At 43.2% G+C, this 13,685-nt stretch overlaps 1 protein-coding gene across 6 annotated transcripts in view; it reads left to right on the forward strand.

The window, feature by feature from the left end:
- The window catches only part of NCALD (neurocalcin delta), a 371,716-nt gene that overhangs the window by 324,289 nt on the left and 33,742 nt on the right, over positions 1-13,685 (forward strand). The window contains exon 1 of one of the 6 annotated variants that reach the window (XM_046016639.1): positions 3,297-3,391. The exons of the other annotated variants lie outside the window; for them this stretch is intronic. The gene's annotated coding sequence lies outside the window, so the exon portion shown is untranslated. Of the gene's footprint in view, positions 1-3,296; positions 3,392-13,685 lie in introns of those variants that run through there. 6 annotated transcript variants of the gene reach the window in all.

Consider the following 13,685-nt stretch of genomic DNA (forward strand, 5'->3'; position numbering starts at 1 on the left):
GGAGAAGGATCGAACTCTCTTTGCACACTGCTCACAGTCAGGAGCTTCCCACCTCCCCTGGAAATCAGGACAGTTACCATTTGCCCCGGAGGCCTTAGAGGCCTGAGCTCCCCGAGGGAGGCAGGCTCCAGGAGTAGCAGGCTGTTACCGGAGGCAATAAATAGACCGTCATGGTGAAGAATCCCTATTTTCGAGTTCGAACAAACTGAAATTGAATCCTGGCCTGGCCACTGACTAAATGTGGTTTTATGAAGTTTCTCACTTTCTCTTAACGTCTGTTTCCTTGCATGAAGGACAGAGGTATTAATGTCTGCATTGCAAAACCATGGGGAGGACTCAGTAGGTTGAACAAAACTCTTCTAAAGAGGGCTCATACTCACTGTCTCCAACTCCCCTTCTCATATTTACTCCTAAACCCACTCCACCAGGCATTGGCCCCATGCTCTCCGATGCTGTGTCTCTTGTCAAGGTAACTGATGGCCACTGAATTGCTAAATGCAGTGACATTTACCAATGGCAGTGACCAGTCGGCCGCATTTGGTAGAAGAGAACACTCCTTCCTCCTTGATGTGATTCTCTTCTTGGATTCAGGACAACACGCTTCCTTGGTTTCCTCCTGTCTTCGTGGCCACTCCTTCTCAATCTCTGTGGCTGAGGTCCCTGATATTTAGACATTGCAGAGACCCAGGACTTAGGAACTGTTCCTCTTTTCTATCAGTATTTATTCCTTCAGTCATCTCACCCAGTCTTCTGGCTTTAAAGACTATCTCTGCCAGTGATTCCCAAATATATAATACCAGCCCCAAACTCAGTTCCAAACCCCAGACTCACATCCAGCTGCCTGCTGGGCTTTCCCCTTGGTATTTAGCACCACACATTAATCAGGTTCTCCAGAGAAATGGAACCAATAGGATGGATGAATGTAGCAATGGGATGGATGGATGATGTTTCTCTATTACAAGGATTATGGATACAGGCAAATCCCAAGGTCTATAGGGTGAGTTGGCAAGCTAGGGAGGAGAATGACATTTAGTTCCAGTCTGAGGCCAAAGGCTGAGAACCAGGAGAGCCAACGGTTTAGTTCTGGTCTGAAAACCAGCAGGCTCAAGACCCAGGAAGAGCAGATGTTTCAGTTTAAGTGTAAATGCAGGAAAAATCCCATGTCCCAGTTCAAAGGCTGTCAAGCAGGAGGAATTCTCTCTTACTTGGAGAAGAGTCAGTCTTTCTGTTCTGTTCAGGCCTTCAGCTGATTGGGCGAGGCCCACCCATGGCTACTGATTCAAATGTTAATTTCATCCAAAAGCACCCTCACAAAAACTCCCAGAATAGTATTACACCAAATACCTGGGCACCTTGGGGCTACTCCTGATCTGGACCAGATTACTCTACCAACACCTTTCCTTGTACTGGTTGAAAACTACATCCTTCCAGTTTGTCTTGAGTCAGAAACCTGAGTCACCCTTGATTCCTCACTCCTCTCACATCCCACATACAGCCTTGTCTGAAAATCCTGTTTACCTGCAGAACAGATCCGGAATTCAACCACAGTTTGCCACTTGCACGGCTACTACACTACTCTGGGTCACTGCCATTGCTCATGGTACACTGTTGTGAACACCATGCTTGAAATTGCTGCCACCAGTCGTCTTGCTCTCCTTGGCTCTCATTTTATCTGTAAGTACTTCTCACCTTTTACAGACCATATAATTTCCTTATTCACGCTGGTTGTCATTTTTTTCTTTTGGCCGCAGGTGCATGGCCTAGAACAGCGCCTCATATACATACAATAAATGTTGATTGCATGCATTGCCATTGTAGAGAGGAGGAGACTAGGCTCAAAGGAGGTAAGAATTTGCCAAGGCGACACAGTTCATAGGGAGTAAAGTGATTCTAAAACAGTATTTAACACAGTCACAGGCAAGAAGCACCAATCGATGCTAGGTACCTTTCTGTAGCACTGTTGTTGGGCATCTGTTTTCCATTTTTTATTAAAAGTAGACCTTATGCCGATAGCAGGGTGTGTAGACCAATACTAATTGATGTGACTATGCTTAATCTGTTCTCTTATTCTTTTCTATACCTTTTGGTCATCTGATAAAATTCTCTTGTGAAGTAGCTTCACCTTTCATACATTAGCAGGTTAATGTTACGTGCCCCAGGTCTTCTTTTTTTGTTGTGCTCTTAAAAAGTCAACCTAGACATCATTCTAGAGTTGTCCTTACAAAGTAATCTTTTTATTTTCTTATAATACATATAAGGGTATTAAAGTATTTCACAAGAGCAAAATGGGATTTTTGTGAACTGTGTCTGTATCATCATGCACAAATATGAGATGAGCACTTACTCTGTGGGCTCCGTGTTGGGGTTGGGGAAATAAAGAAGCTTCCAGAAATTCCTCATCTATTAGGGGAAATATATATATGTTAGTTGGGATAGTGATTCGGTTGCTTTAATAGAGATCAAATAACAGTGGCTTCAAGAAGACAGAAGGAGTCTCTCTCTCTCTCTCTCTCTCTCTCTGTTTCCAGCTGATAAATTACCAAGGCATAACTGCCCATTGCTAGTTAGCGGTGTGCAAGTGGATGAGGTTTTTCCTTTACGGCTTTGTCAAGGGAGCAGAGATGGTCTCCCAGGGTCATATGGTGCCCAACTCCTTCCATGTCATTGTCCTACCATACTGTGTTCTCATGATGCTAGAATGTAGCTCCCACTCCCACATACACATGCTAGGCCCTGGGGAGGGGGCGGTCGGTAGGAAAAGTAAACAAGTGGCTTCCTTGTAATGATTGCACATCTCACGGCTACTCACATCCCATATCCACTGGCCAGAACTTAGTTCCATGACCAGACTGAAGATAAGCCAAGAAACTGTCTGTAGCCATGTGCCCAGCCTGGGCAATTCTATTACTAAGACCAAGGAGAGACTGATGCTGGGAGACAACTGAGAGTCCCTACCTGGCCATGTCTATAAATATTTTTGCTACCTGCAACTAAACTAGGTCTGGAAGGACAGAGCCACGCCTTCCTTTCTCTGCACCTCGCATCCTGGGCATGTTCAATAAATATTTGTGGATTGGGTGGTTTGGTTAATGCACTTTCATCCAAGAGATTTTATGGAGGGTTCTTATTCTAATGCCCAAAACAAACATCAGTCAATCCCAGGGTAAATATTAAAGGAAAATAAATGTCAAAGGGCAGCGCTGGCAGAGCTAGGTTCTCCGCACACTCCCACACCCCTTCCTGCCCGAGAGGCCGCCTGTGGTAAAACGGGCGCAAGGTGCACTAAACGAGCTCGTGTTCCCGCTGGTCGGCTGCCTCACGAATGCACCCCGACACTGAGCTACTGCTGCAGCAGATTTGCTGACCTCATTTGGGGAACTAGAAGCCAGAGGTAAGTGTGGTTTCGGGGCATGCTTGCACTCCTTTCTCAATGCATCATGTTTTATGGGAACCAGGATCCCAGGCTTCCCCTCCCCCAGGTGGCCGTCAGGCTGGTAGAATTGTTCTCTCCAGTCCACAAGGAAACGAAAACGGATCCTGCTGGAGGAAGTAAATAGAGCAGCAGTAAAGCGTCCCTCCCCCTGGATCTGAACATCTGTTCAAACTTTTCCCAGCTCCCATGAGGAAGGGATGGAGCACAGGGCTTCGAGCCGTAAAGGAGAAACCTCGTCCGCTAACTGGCAGTTGGCGATCATTTGAACTGAACTGACCCTGGGTTTATCTCTATGATGCTTCTGAAGGAAGGCCAGCCCGGATAAATAAATACAGCACACAAGAGTATCAGGGATGATCTTTACCATCTTCATGGGAGCAGACCACCACAGGGCTTAACTTCATGAACCATCGCATTTCAATGCCTGCTGCTTCTGCCCGGTAAGGGTTAGAGTCAGTAGCAGAGGGCACGGCCACACCTCAGTTTGGAACTCGTGGTTAAAATGAAGTCGAGTTGCTTTATGGATTTGAAAGAAACAGCCTGTGCTCTATGGTTTGGGAATTTCACTAACGCACACCGGCCTTTCTTCATTTATCCGAATTAGCAACGAGTTTGCTGCCCCTGGTGAAGGCAGTCTAGGGCTCTCCCAGAACCTCAGCTACCCCTAATCCACGCGTCGGTTTGCATTTGCTTTAGGATGAACAGGCTCCCTTCCCCCTCGTGTCGTCATTTGTCCTTCCCAGAATATTTAGTGGTATGGCCTTTGGCCAGTCCTTTTCTTTTCCTGGTGTGGAAGGCTCCAAGTGGCTGGCTGTCAGCTGGGCCCCCAGCTGGCTCTCGTTTCCAGCTGCTTCGGAGCCCCCTGGCCTGGAGGTAAAGCTGTGGTGATAAGCACTGTAAAAATAAAGTCTGTTGCTAGCCAGGCCAGCCAAGCAGCGTGGGAGGAGTGGAAAATCCAGGCTGTGTGCTCCTAGCACGACAAATTGTCAGTATCTGAGGTGTTCCGCCGGGAGAAAGGGGATGACATGTTCTCTAACCGGCCTAATCTCGTATTATCAGTGCGCAGCTCTTAGAAAGTCATGTCCGAACCAAGCGGATGGGACTGGAGCCATAACCTTGGGCCAGCTTGTTTACTGCCCACCCTCTTGACTTAGCTCTCGGGGTCTGGTATGGCCAGTGACAGAATGCAGGAGTGAAAGCCCTTTGAATGGCCAAGGGAGAGTAAGTTCGGGGCAGTTTCATCAGGGACCAGGCCAGCCTCCCCTCTGATGTGAGCTGTTGATGATACATTTTTGTCCCACATTCTGAGCATCAGATATGCTACTCATGTCGGGCTCTGGGGGTCGCTGTATATTTTCACAGGGGAAGGACATTATTAATAGAGATTGCTGTCCTTGGAAATTCAGTCTGGCAACCTGAAACTTGGGTCACTTTTTCTGGTCTTCTTTGGGGATGTGTGTCGAGCTTGTTCTTTAGAACCCCTTGTTGTACGGCCGAAGGAAAGTAAGAGTGGAAAAGAAAACACTGCTCTCCCAGCCCTGAGAGTATGCAGGTCCCTGCGATATTCTCAAGACCAGCCTGGAATTCAGATGAGTGCTCCTTCCAGGGGGGAAAAATAAGGTCGTTTTCTTGATTTTACTGCTTACAATTTCCCCTATGTACTAGGGGATTAAAGGCAAGTCAGTCTCTCTCTTCCCTCTCTGCCTCTCTCCCTCCCTTCTTTCTCCTTCCTTCCCCCCAACCTCCTCTCCCTCTCAGTTTCCTCCTCTTCAAAGACACTGACAACCTCTCTGGCATGTTGCCGAGGCTTAGAAGACAGAATCTTTATAAAAATTTCTTCTAGCGATTGGCATGGAAGCACTGTGTAAATCAGCAAGACACTTTGTTGTACAACTTTCTCATTATCAACATTCACTACTGTTTCATTTTATGAATGCTTCTTTTGTCTTCCAAAAAGCGTTTCAGATTAAGCAATGCTGTTTTGGAAAATGTGGAGTTTCTGCTTGTATGCCTGGCTGGTCGAACCGCAGATAGCTGCCGTGAATATTACAATGCCAGGTTCCTCTGGATGAATTCAAAATAATAATTTACAGAGTAGGTTGGAGATGGAAGTAGAGATTCACTTCCTTATCCAACTGAGTCACTGGATTTGCTCTTTCTGGTAAAAGAGCTCTGAGATCTACATGTGGCTCAACTATCGGATCCAACCGGGATCGAGGTTCTTCCTGTTACTGGAGGCATAGACTCAAATTCAATTACCTAATAGAAAGGGGTTTGCACAACCTTTGTGGAGCGTTAGGCTGAGTATTAGAGGTATACAGATACAGAACTACCAGCCTTGCTATTGAGGCGTTCACAATCCCCCCAGGAAACTTTCCTCTAGCAACAGCAGCTCTCCTATAATGTGGTGAGCACTAGCTAGAGACAAATGGCAGTGGGGTGGGGTGGAGTGGGAGATGGTATACTTGGGGGGGTAAGAGTAGCTGGTCTTTGATGGCAGGTGGATGGGGTTAAATCCTGGATTTGGCATTATCAAGGGGATGCACAAGTTAGGGAATGGATTAATGCCCAACTTTCATCGTTATTATTGGATAATAATAGACTAGAATAAAAGAAATACTGGAATGGTGTATAATGTGCTCAAGACGGCATTTGACAGCCAGAACATGCTCAGTGACTGATCATTTGTAGCTAGAGACTAAGCATTGATTCGGGCTTTGTTTGGTAGAAGCTGGGGCCGTATGAGGAAGGGCAGTGAGGGCAAGAACTCGTGGCCATTTAAGAAGAGCCTACCCCTCTCTGTGACTGCAGCAGGAGTGAGTGAAGAGAGGGTCAAAAGCTTTAGAAAAGACAGGTGGGGACCAGATTTTGAGGCAATTTGTCACGTAGACCGAGAAGTTAGACTTGACATTGAAGACAATGGGGTATTGTTGATGCTTGCAAGCTACAAAGTGGCATAGAGAGATGTGAGTTTTTTTTTTAAATGGCCTCTCTGGAAATTGGAAGGGGAGGTAAACCCAGAGAGACTATGGACTCTGAAAAACAACCTGAGGGTTTTGAAGGGGCAGGGGGTGGGAGGTTGGGGGAGCCAGGTGGTAGGTATTAAGGAGGGTACGTATTGCATGGAGCACTGGGTGTGGTGCAAAAACAATGAATACTGTTACACTGAAAAGAAATTTAAAAAAAAAAATGGCCTCGGGCGCCTGGGTGGCTCAGTGGGTTAAGCCACTGCCTTCGGCTCAGGTCATGATCTCGGGGTCCTGGGATCAAGTCCCGCATAGGGCTCTCTGCTCAGCAGGGAGCCTGCTTCCCTCTCTCTCTCTCTCTGCCTGCCTCTCTATCTACTTGTGATCTGTCTCTGTCAAATAAATGTTTAAAAAAAAAATGGCCTCCCTGATAGCTGTGTGAGGAACAGTTTTGAGGGAAGACTAGTTAGGAAATGAATACTCTAGTGCAAACAAGAAATTGTGTTCACATTCACTCTGTCAGTATCTGTTGAAGGCTGATTGTATCTGGGCATTTTTCTAGAAAGAAATGAAGGCAGTGTGGCCACGGGATGGAGAAAGGGGAAACAATAAAATGAACTCTTCTGGGATTGATAGCAGATGTCTATGGTGAATAGAATGGATAAAAACCAGGGACTATCTGAAAGTGGGGGTGATGGAGGACAAATGAAAAATAATGTCATGGGAAGATGAGGTTTTTTGAACTGTCAGAATTCAAGATAACTTCTCAGGCTAAGGAAAGAAGAAAAACAGCCAACTTTCCTTCTCACCTTTCTTTTCCGCCTTTTTCCTTAGATTCTTTGGGAAGAGGACTCATAGGAGTTAGTGATGGCAAGCCGCTCTGAATGTTGGTCCAGCAGCCTTCTGAGCTTGGGCTGTGCTCTTTACTGGCTTGCAAGAGACAGTGAAAATTGAGGGAACAGTGAGAAATTAGCAGACAGCATTGGTTAATATTCTCACGGTTCACCATGGTTGAGTGTTCAACTACTTTTTTTTGAAAAGAGAGACTAGCACTGGACTTCGGAAAGTTGTTTTCCTGTCGAAGTGGAAATGTTATGTGCGATGATATTAAATAATGGAAAATATGAGGTTATTTGATGAGAGGTTGAGGACAAGATCTGAAGGCCATCATAGGCAAACAGTAGGAGTGAGTGCTGATGTGTAAATATTGACATGGAGCCCAGGAGCAAGCAAGAAAAGAAAAAAGGATTACAGCATGAGATCGTTTTGCTTATTGGAAAGATGTTGTTGGCAAAGGAATAATAAAATCTTAAAGAGAAGACAGAGACATAGGCAAGTGAGAAGGGGACACTGTTGCCTTTGACTGCATGAATCCTTCCAGAAGTTATCATGGGTACTGTGGTGTAATTTATTGTCAGGGTGAATAAGAGTCAATAACATACACAGTGCATAGCAGAGCAGAGATTCTAATAAGATAAATTCAATAACCATGAAACAAAACACACTATGTATAGTGTATGGTTGAGCCAGATTCTTACCAGAACAATCTCATCCAGCCAGATTCTCTTGTCAGATGCATTTACAACTGGGGGAACTATTCTACAACATGGGGAGTGAAATGATATCTCTCTTATTTTTTAGTTAAATTTTCAGAATTCCCATTAGCCTACAAGCAGGCAAGCTAATATGTCTCTCTTGATCTGATCCTTCAATTGTTCAGCAATCTCCAGGGCTTACTCGGTTCAGAAGTGGCCCTGACTTCTACATTCCCACCCTAAATTGCTGAGATCTCACTGGTCTTCCCATAGTTGCTTCTCACTGTCACACAGTGGTGATGTTGGACACTGACCCTAGTAGTCTGACAGTCACTGCTCATTCATTGCTTCAGGGACTCCTCACTGGTTCTGCAGACAAGTCAGGCAAGAGGATGTCCCAACCAAGAGAGTTTCCCTACACAGCCACTTCTTAGGCTGTCAGTGAGCTGCACGTTTGCTGAGTCAAGGCCTCTTAAAGCATCTGCCACCTCATGGAATCTCTTTGCCAAGGTTTTTAATACAGTGAACCGGCTTTTTTATTAAATTGTCAGAATAAAGGATCTTGAAACACTCCTCTCCGTAGATAACAAGGCCTCTAGCTCTATATTTATTAAATGAGGCCACTGGGATCTCTTGCCATTTGTCTTAATAAAAAAGAGGGCGAACAAAAATTTAATCTCTGGTAGATCCCCTCAGACAAGATACCTCAATATGCATAGTGTATTTAAGAATTATTTTGCTTCTTGAGGTGCCTGAGTGGCATGGTTGGTTGGGTATCTGACGCTCGGTTTTGGCTCACATTGTGATCTCAGGGTCCTGGGATCGGGCCTGGTGTTGGGCTCTGCACTCAGCACAGGGTCTGTTTCAGATTCTCTCTCCCTCTCTCTTCCTCTCTGCCTCTCCCACTAATGCTCTCTCTCTAAAATAAATAAGTAAATATTTTTTAAAAAGAATTATTTTACTTCTTATTCTCACCTCATTAGTCAAACTTAATTCCAGAACTCAAAATAGTTTAAGCTGAGCTCACAATGGCATTAACTTTTTGGGAATCTCTTATTGCCACCATGATACATTTTTACTGGTTTAGATGACATATTTTAAAAATAAGAGATTTTAAAAATATATATTGTATGTATATACTAGTTGACCATATGACCTCACATTCCCAGAGCATATACATATTCACATACAATATAGAGGCTAAAAGGTAGATGGTTAGCCACCAAGGGTTTGCTTTTTCCTATCTTACTGTTTACAAAGGGCTGTCAATCTTTAGATGCAAAGATTTCAACCACAAACAGCTGCTGGACAGTAACAGGATTCTTAGAATGCATTTCCCTGACTTTTCAAACCCATTACCCCATTTCTGCTGGCAAGCCTTAGAATGTGAGATGCAGGCTGGAAAGAGGCTGCTGGAAGGGAAACCCGTGATACAAAGGAGAAGAGATTTTGAGAGATAGGAGAATATGGGATAAGTGGGGGATAGAAGAGGCGGGGAGGTATGGTAGGCTCCGTGCATGAAAGATGTCTGTATTCCAGTGTTGATTATGAACCTTGATGACTGTTGGCTCAATCTTTATTCGAAAACAGCTATGCTGGGCGTGGTTGATGGAGCATAGCTGAACAGACCAAACTAAGTTCTCGTTTACTGTGATTAAGGTGACCATACAGTTTATTGTCCAAATAGGATTACTTTTCTGAGTATTGATACTACTCTATTAATAATAAAGCTGGGGCAACAGGTGTAAACCAAGACGATTGTGGGCGAACCAGGAGTTATGGTCATCCTAACCATGATAGATCTGTATATTGAAGATACTGTATTTTAAAATCAAGCTGTTGGCTAGGAAAAAAAAAGAATACATTATTCTGATTGCCATGAGAGCTAAGAAAAGCTGTGCCACCCAAAGGAATTGATTAATCTGGTTGCAAAGAAAAGACTCATACACAAAGAAATTTCCAGGAACCATTCAAAGCGGTCTCTAAGTGTCAAACAAATGATAGCCATAGGTTGTCAATTATACCTCAGTGAAGCTGGGGAAGAGATGATAGTCACAAAATGTGGTAGGAAGGACAATGACTTTGGGGTTGGAAGCCTTGTGTCAGGTCATGGACCTGTCTTTAGCTGGGTGCCTTTGTGCAAGGTACTTAATCCCTTTAAGCATGTTTATTTCGTTCAGTTGATTGGTTCATTTGTTCAGTAAACATAGGGATTTGCTCTGTGCTATTCTATTATGGTGGTAAAGGATATAACCTTTACAGAGAGACATACCTGGATTCGAGTCACTAACATTGAGACCTTGATTTTATAATTTAACCCCTCTGAATTTCAGTTTCCTCATCGTTAAATGGTGATGATAATACCCCACTCAGAGAGCTGTTGTCAGCTCTGTAAATGAGGAGATAAAATAAGTAAAGAGATTTTGTATATAAAATATTTAACAGTTTTTGACACGTAGAAAAAGCTCAAGAAATGATAGCAGTCTTTTTTGGACTATCACATGCTGTCTAACATTCTGCACAGAGGAAAGACATGGCTATTACCAGTGGCTGAGGCATTGTCTAGATTCTTCTCTTTTCCTATTAGGAATATTTGCTCTCACCTGCAAATAAGTGATGACTCCCTTATGTCTGAAATAATCCATACATACTTTGTCTCATAAAACAAGAAGTCCAGAGGTGGAGCATTTCCAAGGTTGGGTAATTCCATGGTTGAATGACGTCATCAAGAGTCCATATACCCACTCTGCAGTTCTCTCATGTTGGTTGACTCAGCTTAGGATGACTCTGGCTGCGGTAGTTTCAGCCATTACATCCTCACCACACCCCGCACTAGAGTCAGAAGAATACTCTGTCTTCCTTGTATTTGTTCTTAAGATCTAAGAAGCCCTTCTGGGAATCCCACCCTCACCCTTGCAGACTAATCTACAAGTCTCATTGGCCAAAACTGGATTTCATATTCCTTTCTAAGCCAATCAATGATAAATAAAGTTACTGTAATTGGCTTATGCTAGATAAGATCCACCCTCCTGGGTCTAGGAATCCTCTCATCTTCCTCCCACCTCCCCCATTCCCCAAAAGAGGCACTGGAGAAGATGCAAAACACCTGAACAAAATCACATTTCTGTTAACAGAGAAGTTCAAAGAAGTGGTTGCTGGGTAACCATGTAGGATGTCTTCAACACTGTCTCATCATTTCTAGTCAGTCACTGTATCTCCTAATTCCACCTCCAAAATAGCTTCTATTACTTCTATTACTTCTATACTTCTATTACTTCTATTACTTCTATTTACTTCTATTACTTCTATTACTTCTATTTACTTATGCAACAGAGAGAGATCACAAGGAGGCAGGCAGAGAGAAGGAGGGGAAGCAGGCTCCCCGCTGAGCAGAGAGCACGATACCGGGCTCCATCCAGGACCCTGAGATCAAGATCTGAGCCAAAGGCAGAGCCTTAAACCCACTGAGGCACCCCACCAAAATAGCTTTCAAATCTACCCTGACCTTTGCCCTGGTCCCCAGAATCTCTTGTCTAGACTATTGACTCCTATCTTTGTCCCAACCATCTGATCTTCCCTTCTGCCACCTGTCAGCTCTTTATACAGTACAAGTCTGAGTAGACCATTTCCTAACTTAAAGACTCTCAAGACTCAGTTCAGATGCAACCACCTCTTTGAAGACACCGCAGATGTTTTATTTAGGGCTCTTATAGATAGCCCCGGTGAGGCTGGTCTTGTGTTTGAGCCCTGCATATTTTCTATGCTTCCTGCCATCTTCTCCATCCAATACAGTAGCGTTGACTACATGTGACTATTACACGTCTGAAGCGTGGCTGCCCAAACAGAGATGGTTGTCAGTACAAAATACATTTTGAGTTCCGAAGATTTAGAACAACGACCCAAAAAAAGACAAATGTAAAATACTTCATTAATAAATTTTAAGTCAATTACATTTGCAATGATGTTTTGAATACATTTGGCTAAATGAAATACATTAGTAAAATCCATTTACCTGTTTCATCTTAATTTTTAATGTGATGACTAGGATATTTTAAATTACCTGTAAGGTACACACGTGCAGCTCTCACTGTGTGTGGGAAGACTAGACAGCTAGCTCTTGCAGAATAGGGGCTCCATCTTATTTCTCTATTACTCATCACATAGCTTTCCTTCCCCATTTCAGGGTCCATCAGAATTGGAATCTGGTCAAAATACCTTACTTGCTTAAAATAAAGTGTAAGACAACTCCATTTGCAGATGAAAGAACACAGGATGATTTCATGTTACGTGATTGCTGTTTCTGGATTTCTGACACGTGGGTTTCTTTTTTCTGTTTTCATTAGTCTGAAGCTTTTTAAATTTGCCAGATACTTTCTGTTGTGGTTACTTCTGGGCACTAAATTGTTAGAAATTAATCCAAATTGAAGGAGAAGAAACTAGAATTTAAAGACTTTGATTAGGTTTGCTGGTCTCTGTTAGTTTTCATTCTGTCTTACTAGACATTCCTCAACAAATTATATTTTACGCTTTGGAGGTAGAAGTGTCTCCATGACTACAAGGTCCAGAATATTTTAGTTATTTTTACAATTGTTATTAGGAATAGAGATGCAGATGTAAATTATGCTCTTTCTCTTTAACTCCACTGAATTATAGCTGGCAGTTGCTTTATGTCATGGATAAAAGGAATATCTATATATCTATATATAACCAGTTATGATATTCTTAGCCAGGATTATTAAGGAGACCAAAAAATTTAACATATTCTAGAAACATTTTAGGGGTAAATCTGTTTATAATGGCACAAAGAATCAGAAACTCTTTTTATATTTCATGAGCAGAAATGAGGGAGTTAAGTTTTGTAGTTACAGTAGTCAAAAAATGCCATTGTTTGATGGAAATCATCCTTTTTTTTTTCTTTTCAGAAACATCTAGAGAATTTACAGTTTTATTTAAAAATAAATAATGGCTATGTTCCTAAATTATGTGCTGGAGACTACAATGGGCTCATGGGCTTATTGGGTGACTACTTGGTCAAAGGTCCAAGCAGCCTTTGAAAGCAGGCTCCTGCCTGCCCCTCTCTGCCTTGGGGACCTGTTGTCCCCTTGAATGAACAGAAACAATCATGGAGTCCTTTATTTTGTCAATTGGACTGCTTTCATAAGTGCTCTTTGCCAGGTCCTGTGAAGAGCATTGTTTCCTTTAGCTTTGATCTTGTCTTGGCCACTCAGAAAAGCTCTGTCCCCCCCGCCCCCCGGGGGACATGTGGATGCTGAGAAGTCAGGGCAGAATTCTGGGGCCCTTCTTTTCCATGGAGTTGGTATCCCAGGACTGTGGGATAGTTCTTTCTTTCTTCTTCTTCTTTTCTTTCTTTCTATTTTAATTTCTTTTTCTATTTCTTGTGGTAGAATAGACATAACATCAAATTTCTCATTTTAACCATCTTTAGGTGCCCAGTTCAGTGGCATCAAGTAGATCCACAGTGTTGTGTAACCATCACCACAGCCCATCTCCAGAACTTTTTCATCACCTAAGGCAGAAAGTCTGTATACACAGTAAGCACTAACTCCTTGTTCATTCCATTTCTCCTAGCCTTGGTAACCTCTCTTCTACTTTCTGTCTCTCTGAATTTGACTATTCATGCAATATTTGTCCTTTTATGGCTAGCTTATTTCACTTAGCGTAATATTTTCAAGGTCTATCCATGGTGTAGCATGAATAAGAACTCCATTCTTTTTTAAGACTGAATAATAG

This window comes from Meles meles, chromosome 1 (genome assembly GCF_922984935.1).
Source record: "Meles meles chromosome 1, mMelMel3.1 paternal haplotype, whole genome shotgun sequence".
NCBI classification, from domain to species: Eukaryota; Metazoa; Chordata; class Mammalia; order Carnivora; family Mustelidae; genus Meles; species Meles meles.